The following is a 10384-nucleotide window of genomic DNA, read 5'->3' on the forward strand; positions in this document are numbered from 1 at the left end:
CTGAATTTAGTCTAGGGTATGACAAATTGCCTTTGCTGCTGCATTTTTATTTTTTCAAATCCACCAGACATGAAAAGAAGTTTTATTTCTAGCTGAGCAGGCTCCAGTGGGCTTCCCCCTTTTCTACTAAATTATAAGCTTCTTCAGGGTGAGTAACATGTTCTAGTCATCTTTGGAATCTCACCTTTAAGTGCCGTGCAATGAGCATCGAACTGAATTAAGTTGCGTTTAGTCAAATGAAAGGTGAAACCTAACAGCATTTCAGAGGAAGCCAAGGAAACAAACTGCATTCTATGGCGTAGACATGCCTAGTGTCCCTGCTATAGTTGACCAGGTGGCTAATTCAAAACTTGCATATATAGTCAAATCTCACAATATTTTTATTTAAAAAAAAAAAACTCTCTCAAATAAGAAAAGTAATAGATGGAGAGGCTGAGACAGGCAGATCACAAAGTCAGGAGTTCAAGACCAGTCTGGCCAACACAGTGAAACCCCGTGTCTACTAAAAAGACAAAAAATTAGACGGGCATGTGGCAGCACCTGTAATCCCAGCTACTTGGGAGGCTGAGGCAGGAAAATCACTTGAAGGCAGAGGCTTGAAGGCAGGAAGGCAGAAGGCTTGAAGGCGGGAGGTGGAGGTTGCAGTGAGCTGAGATTGCACCATTGCACTCCATCCCGGGCAACAGTGCGAGACTCTGTCTCAAAAAAACAAAAAAAAAAAAAAGAAAGAAAAAAAAGAAAAGTAATAGAAAGTGGGGGAAATCACCCACATTCCCATTATCCTGCAATATATCAAACTGATAACAGTGGTCCTATTTTGTCTCTTTATACACATATATGTGTCTGTATATATATAGACACATATACATATATCAGACATTTAAAACAAAATGGTATACTCTGAGCCCAAAAGACAAAATGGTATGCTACACATCTTGTTCTGTAGCCTGTTATTTTTACTTAGCATTAGGGGTTGAGAATATTGTTTCATATAAGTAGAATTTTTTCAACAGATATTTATCATTCCATTGTATGATTGATTGTACCATAATTTAGTTAACTGATGATCTAAGTTGCTTCTATTTTTAAAAATATTATAATGCTTTGATATCTTTGTTATTGTTGTTTTTAACTCTACACCCAGCTCTTATTTCTTCAGGATACCACAGGTAGAATTACTGAAACAAAAGATACATAGGTTTTAAACTGTGGGCACATTTCTGAATTGCTCTTCAGAAAGGTTATACTTCCATGAGTTCCCTGTTTGTGTCTTTTGTCCATTAAAAAAGAAAGAGTATTTGTCCTATTGATTTGTAAAGGCTCTTTATATATTAAGGATACCATGCCTTTGTCATAAACCATGCAAACATTCTTCTCAGTTTGTGTTTCTTTTTAATTTTATTTTGCTTTATTTTTATTTTTACTTTATTTTATGTTTTTCTAATCCCAGCACTTTGGGAGGCTAAGGAGGGCAGATTACCTGAGCTCAGGAGTTCGAGACCAGCCTGGGCAACATGGTGAAACTCATCTCTACAAAAATACAAAAAATTAACTAAGTGCAGTGGCACATGCCTGTAGTCCCAGTTATTCGGGAGGCTGAGGCACAAGAATTGCTTGAACCCGGGACGCAGAGGTTGCAGTGAGCTGAGATTATACCACTGCACTCCAGCCTGGGTGACAGATTGAGACTCTTTCTCCAAAAATATATAAAATAAAAATAAAAATACGTAGCACCAGAAGCTAGTCTATGGAAAATACATCAAAGTATAAAGTTGTAAACAAAGGATTTGATTCTCATTAACACTTAATCAAAAAAGAAGTCTTCTCCTTTCAGGAACATTCTTGATAATTTATTGATTATAACCATACCCTTGTGTGACAGGAATCACACAAAATAGAATTTATCAGATTCCTTGTTTGTAGGGCACAAATCTGTAGCAGTTCTCTGAATGTCTGATATAGCTCAGAAAGAAAAGAAACACTAAGAGGGTTTTCAGAGCAATCCTAAAAATGTGCATATTACCAGTAACAAGCTCTGGTTACCAGTAACAAGCATATTAACAGTAACAAGACTGAAGAAACTCCTTGGAAACAACCAATGATAAATGTTTAAGAAAAACATACATTCCGTTGGGATATCATTTTCTAGAGAGAGAATAGGAAAACATGGATATTCCTTTTTTTAAATTTTTTTGAGACAGACTCTCACTTTATCACCCAGACTGGAGTGCAGTGGTGCGATGTTGGCTCACCGCAACATCTGCCTCCTGGGTTCAAGCAATTCTCCTGCCTTAGCCTCCCAATTAGCTGGGATTACAGGCACGAGCCACAATACCCGGCTAAGTTTTGTATTTTTAGTAGAGATGGGGTTTCACCATGTTGGCCAGGCTGGTCTTAAACTCCTTACCTCAGGCAATCTGCCCACCACGACCTTCCAAAGTGCTGGAATTACAAGTGTGAGCCACTGCACTCAGCCTATTCCAATGTTTTATTATCACAAATAATCCTGCACTGATATCTGCTGTGGTTTGGATATGGTTTGTTTGGCCCCACCAAATCTCATGTTGAAACTTCATCCCCGGTGTTGGAAGTGAGGCCTGATGGGAAGTGTTTGGATCACAGGGCAGGTCCCACATAAATGTCTTGGTGCTATTCTCATGGGGGTAAGTGAATTCTCACTCTTAGTTCTCATTAGAACTGGTTATTGGAAAAGCCTGGCACCTCCTTCCCTCTCTCTTGCTTCTTCTCTCACTATGTGATCTGTATGTGCCAGATTTCCCCTTTGCCTTCCACCATGAGTAGAAGCAGCCTGCAGAACTGTGAGCCAAATAAACCTCTTTTCTTTATAAATTACATAGCATCAGGTACTCCTTTATAGCATCACAAATGGATTAAGACAGAAAATTTCTACCAAGGGTCAGGGGTTGCTAGGAAGATACCTGAAAATGTGGAAGTGGTTTTGTAACTGAGTAACCTGCAGAGTTGGAAGAGTTTAGAGGGCTCAGAAGAAGACAGAAAGACAAGGGAAAGTTTGAAACTTGAGACTGGTTAAGTGGTTGTGGCCAAAATGCTGATAGAAATATGAACAATGGGCCGGGCGTGGTGGCTCATGCTTGTAATCCCAGCACTTTGGGAGGCCGAGGTAGGTGGATCACGAGGCAGGAGATCGAGACCATCCTGGCTAACACAGTGAAACCCCATCTCTACTAAAAATACAAAAAAGTTAGCCGGGCATGGTTGCAGGTGCCTGTAGTCCCAGTTACTTGGAAGGTTGAGGCAAGAGAATGGCATGAACCCAGGAGGCGGAGCTTGCAGTGAGCAGAGATCGCACCACTGCACTCCAGCCTGGGCAACAGAGCGAGACTCCGCCTCAAAAAAAAAAAAAAGAAATGTGAACAATGAAGGTCAGGCTGATGAGGTCTCAGATGGAAATGAGGCACTTATTGGGAACTGGAGAAAAGGTCACCCTTGTTAAACTATAGCAAATAATGTGGCTGCATTGTGTCCATGCACTAGGACTTTGTGGAAGGCTGAACTTCAGAGTGATGACCTAGGGTATCTGGTAGAAGAAATTTCTAAGCAGCAAAGCATCCAAGACATGGTGTGGCTGCTTTTAACAGATTATGAGTGGATATAGGAGTAAGGGCATGATCTAAAGTTGGAACTTAAAAAGGAAGCAGAGAGTAAAAATTTGGAAAATTCTCAGCCTGGCCATGTGGTACAGAAGAAAAGAGTATTTTCAGGTGAGGAATCCAAGAGCACAGCTGAGCAAGCACTTGTTAGAGAGATTATCACAGATAAAAGGGAGGCAGGTGCTAACAGTCAAGACAATGGAAAAAGTCCCTGAAGGCATTTCAGAAATCTTCGAGGCTGTGTCTCCCATCACAGGCCCAGAGGCCTAGGAGGACAGAATGTTTTGGAGGCCAGGCCTGGGGTGCTGCTGCCCTGCAACCACCTTTGAACTCTGCTTCCTACATCCCAGCCCCGGGTGCTGCTCAGGCTGCCTATCCAGAGGATGCAAGCCATAAGACTTGGTGGCATCCATGTGGTGTTAAGTCTGCAGATATGCAGAATGCAAGAGTAGCGAAGGCTTACATTTCCTTGTAGTTTGATATATTTCATCAGTATGGAAATTTTCTAGCCAGTATTTTTTCAAATTCTCTTCTGCCTCATTCTCTATCATCCTTCTATGACTCCATTATACATATATTAGTCCTTTTCACTTTGTCTCATGATTAACAGAATTAACAGACATATGTTGTTTCTTATTTATTTATTTATTTATTTTATTGAGACAGGGTCTCATTCTGTTGCCCAGGCTGGAGTGTAGCGGCATGATCATGACTCACTGAAGCCTCTGCCTCCTGGGTTCAAGTGATTCTCCTGCATCAGCCACCTGAGTAGCTGGGATTACAGTTGGATGCCACCATGCCCAGCCAATTTTTGTATTTTTTGTAAAGATGGAGCTTTGCCATGTTGCCCATGCTGGTCTCAAACTCCTGGGCTCAAGTAATCTGCCTGTCTTCGGCTCCTAAAGTGCTGGGATTGCAGGTGTGAGCTACTGCACCTGGTCTGTTTTCTATATTTTCTATGCTTTTTTCTCTCTGTGTTTCAATTTAAACATTTTATACAGGCTTGTCTTCCAGTTACATTAATCCTCTGTTCTGCTATATCTAATTTGCTATTAAACACAAATTAGTTGTTAATTTGTTATAGTACTTTTTCACGTCAAGGATCTCCATTTGACCCTTTTGCACAGATTCCATTCTCTGGTAAAATTCTTCATCTTTTTTGTATTCTTCATTACAGTAATCATAGTTATTTTATTTGAGATGGGATCTTGCTCTGTCGGGCCCAGGCTGGAGTGCAGTGGTATGATCATGGTTCACTGCAACCTCCCCCTCCCGGGTTCAAGTGATTTTCCCACCTCAGTCTCCCAAGTAGCTGGGATTATAGGCGCCCACCACCACGCCCAGCTAATTTTTTGTATTTTTAGTAGAGATGAGGTTTCACCATATTGGCCAGGCTGGTCTCAAACTCCTGACCTCAGGTGATCTACCTGCCTTGGACTCCCAAAGTACAATCATAGTTATTTTAAAGTCCTTGTCTGATAAATTCAATACCTGAATCCTATAGAATGGATTCCATTATCTTCTCTCTCCCTCTCTCATCTTTTCAATATGCCTCATAATTTTTAATTTTCTTGACAACATTGTAGATAAAAAAGTGTAGGACAACACATATGTCTTCAAACAGATCACCTTGAACCTGTCAAGGATTAGTTTTAAGCTACTGAATTTTGTTCTTACTAGTAAAGTATAATTCTTATGTCTAGGGCATGTCCCTATGGGATTTCAGCCAAAAGGTTCATGTTTGCCAAGGCTCTCCCATCCTGGTGGAGCTGGAACTATAGCCTCCATCTCTCCAGCACTGTGCAGCACATAGAAGTCTCTACTTAACTCTTAGTCTCTCAGCTGCCATTGTTTCTCCCTGCACAGGGTAGCTTAGAAGTTATCCAATAGCATGAAGTGAATTTGTAGCAGATTTTTTAGTTTATGTCTCTGCAGTTTCCTCATTTCCGGGACTTTCCCCCAATTACTTTGGCAGCCTCATACTCTGTCTCCTTATTTCTTTCTGCTTGGGAAACAAGCAACAAATTAGAAAATGCCTTCAGAAGAAAAGTTGGAGTGAATCTCACACACTTCTTTTAAAGATCCTGATCCCTCAAGTCTTATCTGTATCTTTTATTCTTTCTTTCTTTTTTTTTTTTTGAAACAGAGTCTCACTCTGTTGCTTAGGCTGGAGAGCAGTGGTGTGATCTCAGCTTACTGCAACCTCCGCCACCCCAGTTCAAGCAATTCTCCTACCTCAGCCTCCCAAGTAGCTTGGAGCTTCCCAAGTAGCCTGCCACCGCACCCAGCTAATTTTTGTATTTTCAGTAGAGATGGGGTTTCACCATCTTGGCCAGGCTAGTCTTAAATGGTTGACCTCATGATCCACCTGCATCAGCCTCCCAAAGTGCTGGGATTACAGGCATGAGCCATTGTGCCCAGCCATCTTTTATTCTTTTTTAAAAAATTCATTTATTTATATATTTTTTGAGATGGAGCTTCATTTTTGTTGCCCAGGCTGGAGTGTAATGGCGCAGTCTCAGTTCATTGCAACCTCTGTCTCCTAGGATCATGCAATTTTCCTGCCTCAGCCTCCCAAGTTGCTGAGATTATAGGTGCCCGCCATCATGTCCGGCTAATTTTTTTGTATTTTTAGTAGAGATGGGGTTTCACCATGTTGGTTAGGCTTGTCTCAAACTCCTAACCTCAGGTGATCTGCCTGCCTTGGTCTCCCAAAGTGCTACAACTACAGGTGTGAGCCACTAGGCCCAGCCAGCATCAGCATCTGTTATTCTTTAATATTGACAAAAACTCTCCCTTGACCAAACTTTTTAGTCAGGCTCCTTAGGACTTTATTCTCAACTAGGCCTCTACCTTGGCACATATCCTGTCTTTGGCCTGCTCAATCCAGTCTTAGCAAGAATCTCCCCACCCTTAATGCATCATCTTAGTAATTTTCCACCCATTGACCCCCCCTCACTTTGTGCATTGGCTATAAATGCCCAGCTATTGATGTTGTTTTCAGAACTGTGCCTGATCTCTGTCTCCTGTTGGAATGCTCCCACTACAATCATCTTGAATAAAATCTTTCTTACCATTTTTTAACTAGTGTCAGAATAACTTCTTTCTTTCTTTCTCTTTCTTTCTTTCTCTCTCTCTCTCTCTCTTTCTTTCTTTTCTTTTTCTTTTGAGATGGAGTCTTGCTCTGTTGCTCAGGCTGGAGTGCAGTGGCGCGATCTTGGCTCCCTGCAACCTCTGCCTCCCTGCAACCTCTGCCTCCCAGGTTCAAACGATTCTCCTGCCTCAGCCTCCCGAGTAGCTGGGATTACAGGCATATGTCACCACACTCGGTTAATTTTTGGATTTTTAGTAGAGATGGGGTTTTACCATGTCAGCCAGGCTGGTCTCAAACCCTGACCTCAGGTGATCTGCCTGCCTTGTCCTTCCAAAGTGCTGGGATTACAGGCATGAGCCACCGCGACAGCCCAGAATAACTTTTTTCTTTAACAATGCCTTCAAACAGTTGTTTATACACACAAACACATACATATATACACACACACACACACACACACATTCCAGCTTGTATAGTTGTTTTTGGTGAGCAGGTTAGACAAGTTGGTACATTATGGCTGAAACTGGAAGTCTACTTACTTCTACAACAAACATGTATTATTTTAAACATTTCTTTTAAAACAATAATAACATGTTTAACTAGCTCATCTGGAACCTCAGGGAAGACTTTCCCTGAAGGTTATTATTTTGAAAGTTTTAATGCCTGCCCTGTGTCCAGGTTTTGAATTGTCCAGGTTTTCTAGACAAATACATTTCTTTGATATTTTCAAAGCCACTAATAGAATTACTCATATTTTTTTAACTCCATAATTGTGTTTATATATCCTTTCTTATGTCCAATTCTATGTTTTTAAATCTGGTTTCCTTTTAAACTAGCTACTATAGTATACTGTAGAGTGTGATCTATGGAAGGCCTGCATTAGAATACCTGGGATGACACTTAAAAGTAGTGAGTGAATTAATTTTCTGAATCATCAGTGGATGCTGAAATCAGTAGGTGAAAGCTTTTTGGGGAAACAGGTCAAACAGTCTCAGAGTTTCACCCTCATGGATTACTTATTACATAAGAATCATGCACCCTCACAATGGAGAGATCTGACAGTCACAGCCTCACCAGGTCATCAAGCTTAGCATCACCCACAGTGGGATAGCATACGCTTTCTGAAGTGAGGCAATGAAGAATTTAACATCACCAGCATATTCTTGCCTAAAATGTTTAACCTGGAATCTAACCATGAATCATATAGAATCCACCAGGCAAATCCAGATTGTGGAGCATTATATTCCACAATTCCCCGGACTTTCAGAAAAGCCAACACAGTCAATAATATGTGAACATTGATCCTGGATTGGAAAAAAAGTCGCTTATGAAAGATACTTTTGGTGGGGCGCGGTGGCTCATGCCTGTAATCCCAGCACTTTGGGGAGGCTGAGGTGGGCAGATCATAAGGTCAGGAGATGGAGACCATCCTGGCTAACATGGTGAAACCCCCTCTCTACTAATGACAGGTGAGGCCAACTGGACTTGGGGGTTGGGTGAGGACTTGAAGAACTTTTCTTACAAGAGGTTTGTAAAATGTGCCTGCCAATCAGTGCTCTGTAAAAACACACCAATCAGCACTCTGTGGGTAGCTAGAAGTTTGTAAAATGGACCAATCAGCAGTCTGTAAAATGGACCAATCAGCAGTCTGTAAAATGGACCAATCAGCACTCTGTAAAATGGACCAATCAGCACTCTGTAAAATGGACCAGTCAGCATTCTGTAAAATGGACCAATCAGCACTCTGTAAAATAGACCAATCGACACTCTGTAAAATGGACCAATCAGCAGGACATGGGTGGGGACAAATAAGGAAATAAAAGCTGGCCACGGAACCTGCCTTGCTCCACCCTCCCATCCTCCCTCCCCCCCTTCTCAGGCAGCAGCTGCAAGAGCTCTGGTTCACTTCACTGTTGTGGAAGCTTTGTTTTTTTGCTCTTCACAATAAATCTTTGGGTCCATGCCATCTTTAAGAGCTGTAACACTTACCGTAAAGGTCCTTGGCTCCATTCTTGAAGTCAGCGAGACCACAGACCCACCAGAATGAATCAACTCTGGACACACTAAAAATAGGAAAAAAAAAAAAAATTAGCAGGGCTTGGTGGCAGGGCGCCTGTAGTCCCAGCTACTTGGGAAGCTGAGGCAGGAGAATGGCATGAACCCGGGAGGCAGAGCTTGCAGTGAGCAGTGATAACGCCACTGCACTACAGCCTGGATGATAGAGCCAGACTCCGCCTTCAAAAAAAAAAAAAAGACAAGTGGGGAAACTTAAATATTAACCACACATTAAATATTATATATAGGACTGGACGTGGTGGCTCACGCCTGTAATCCCAACACTTTGGGAGGCCGAGGCGGGCAGATCACCAGGTCAGGAGTTCGGGAGCAGCCTGGCCAACGTGGTGAAACCCTATCTCTACTATAAATACAAATAATTAGCTGGATGTGGTAGCGGGCACCTGTAATCCCAGCTACCCTGGAGGTTGAGGAGGAGAATAGCTTGAGCCCCGGAGGCGGACTTCCTGCCACTGCACTCCAGCCTTAGCAACAGAGCGAGCCTCCGTCTCAAAAAAAATTATGTATAGGTGATTTGATGATATGGTTAATTTTGTTATCTCGATGTTTTATGTGATAATGGTATCATTAGTAGTATGATGTCCCCTTGTCTTGAGGAATTGCCTGCTGGCTTTGGGGAAGGGGTTGTTGCATCCATTATTTCAGTCCCTACTGCTTTAAGTCTCTTCCCGAGCACGTTCCTCTCCCAAAGAAGTTACCATTCTAAATGCCTAACAGCTGGAAGTCCCTTCTGGTGGTTTCACAAGTGAAGTGATTTTACAGGAGAAACCCAGGTTTGGAGGAGTATACTATTTAGTTGAGGCATTTGTAATCTGCAAGGCTCTTCCTGCAAAGAATAGGTGTTTCCAACTATACGTGCCTGGTCAATAACTATTTTTTGAGTTTTCCATGTTCTGCCTTTAACAGCTGACTTAACTCAGGGCCTGCATCACTGAAGCGGGGAGAAGGAAGGCCTCTGTCCCCCGATCATGATGATCCGCATTGTAAATACTGCCTGGGAAGGGATAATAGGGCCTTTTCCATTGTGTGTGTGTGTTTTAATTTTTAATTTTTTTCAATTTCAAGCTTAAGCAGTGGTTTGTTCAGTGCAAGGACTGAAAGCAAGCGCTAGAAGGGAAGGTGGGTAAGCACTAGGGGGTTTCAATACAGGGATGGAAACAGTAAAAGGAAATGTCTCTTAAGCCTGGAGCACCGAACCAAAGGGGGAATTAGAAGGGAAAGGGACCTGCGGACCTGGGGAGAGAGGTCACTGGGGTTCTAAGCCGTCCACCTCTGCTCCCAGAATTTCCACGGGTTTCGCGGCCCCTTCGACTCCCAGGCAGGAGTGCGAGCCGCCTGCAGATCCGCTATGCATCTTAAAATTACAAATTCTCAGGCCCTACCCCAGACCTACTGAGTCAGAATACCCAGAGGATTGAGCCAGGGGGTGGGTGCCCGCAGGCCCGGCAGCACCCAGCCTGCAAAAGCTCCACCTCCGGGAGTGCTGGACTAGGACGAGCTCCCCACCCCCCTGTCCTTGCGCCTCCTCGAGTCCGTCCTGTCACACCTCCCGCGGCCGCGCACAGCGGCAACCCCGGCGTGC

Source organism: Colobus angolensis, unplaced genomic scaffold (assembly GCF_000951035.1).
Source record: "Colobus angolensis palliatus isolate OR3802 unplaced genomic scaffold, Cang.pa_1.0 Scaffold376, whole genome shotgun sequence".
Classification (NCBI taxonomy): Eukaryota; Metazoa; Chordata; class Mammalia; order Primates; family Cercopithecidae; genus Colobus; species Colobus angolensis.